The sequence below is a fragment of the Volvox carteri genome, assembly GCF_000143455.1.
Source record: "Volvox carteri f. nagariensis unplaced genomic scaffold VOLCAscaffold_197, whole genome shotgun sequence".
Lineage (NCBI taxonomy): Eukaryota > Viridiplantae > Chlorophyta > Chlorophyceae > Chlamydomonadales > Volvocaceae > Volvox > Volvox carteri.
The window spans coordinates 1196-1974 of NW_003307740.1; positions in this window are offsets into that span (position 1 = coordinate 1196).

Here is a 779-nt window from a genome sequence, read left to right on the forward strand (position 1 = left end):
TTCATTGCACAGGCATGCAACAACACCCAGAAACGTTGCCCCAATCTTGCAGGCGCTGTTATTGCCTTTTGCTGCATGTGCTTGGTGCCTGGGGAATGCATGTCACTGCACAGGCATGCAACAACACCCAGAAACGTTGCCCCAATCTTGCAGGCGCTGTTATTGCCTTTTGCTGCATGTGCTTGGTGCCTGGGGAATGCATGTCACTGCACAGGCATGCAACAACACCCAGAAACGTTGCCCCAATCTTGCAGGCGCTGTTATTGCCTTTTGCTGCATGTGCTTGGTGCCTGGGGAATGCATTTGATTGCACAGGCATGCAACAACACCCAGAAACGATGCCCCAATCTTGCAGGCGCTGTTATTGCCCTTTGCTGCATGTGCTTGGTGCCTGGGGAATGCATTTCATTGCACAGGCATGCAACAACACCCAGAAACGTTGCCCCAATCTTGCAGGCGCTGTTATTGCCCTTTGCTGCATGTGCTTGGTGCCTGGGGAATGCATGTCACTGCACAGGCATGCAACAACACCCAGAAACGATGCCCCATGTTTGTAAGCTCGATTTCTATTTTTTTTAATGCATCATGCTTGCAGTGCCTCAAGCTTGCATGTACTTACACACATACATTTTAAGCTTTTGGTCTTTGTGTGTGGTGCTGTAAGGTTGCATTTTTAACTGCAGCTCTCAACCAGTGACCATGANATTTGAATCCTGGCTTCAGGCCTGTCAAGTCTCAACTTCTGGAATCTCCCATCTTAGGGTCCCTAAACTTTGTGT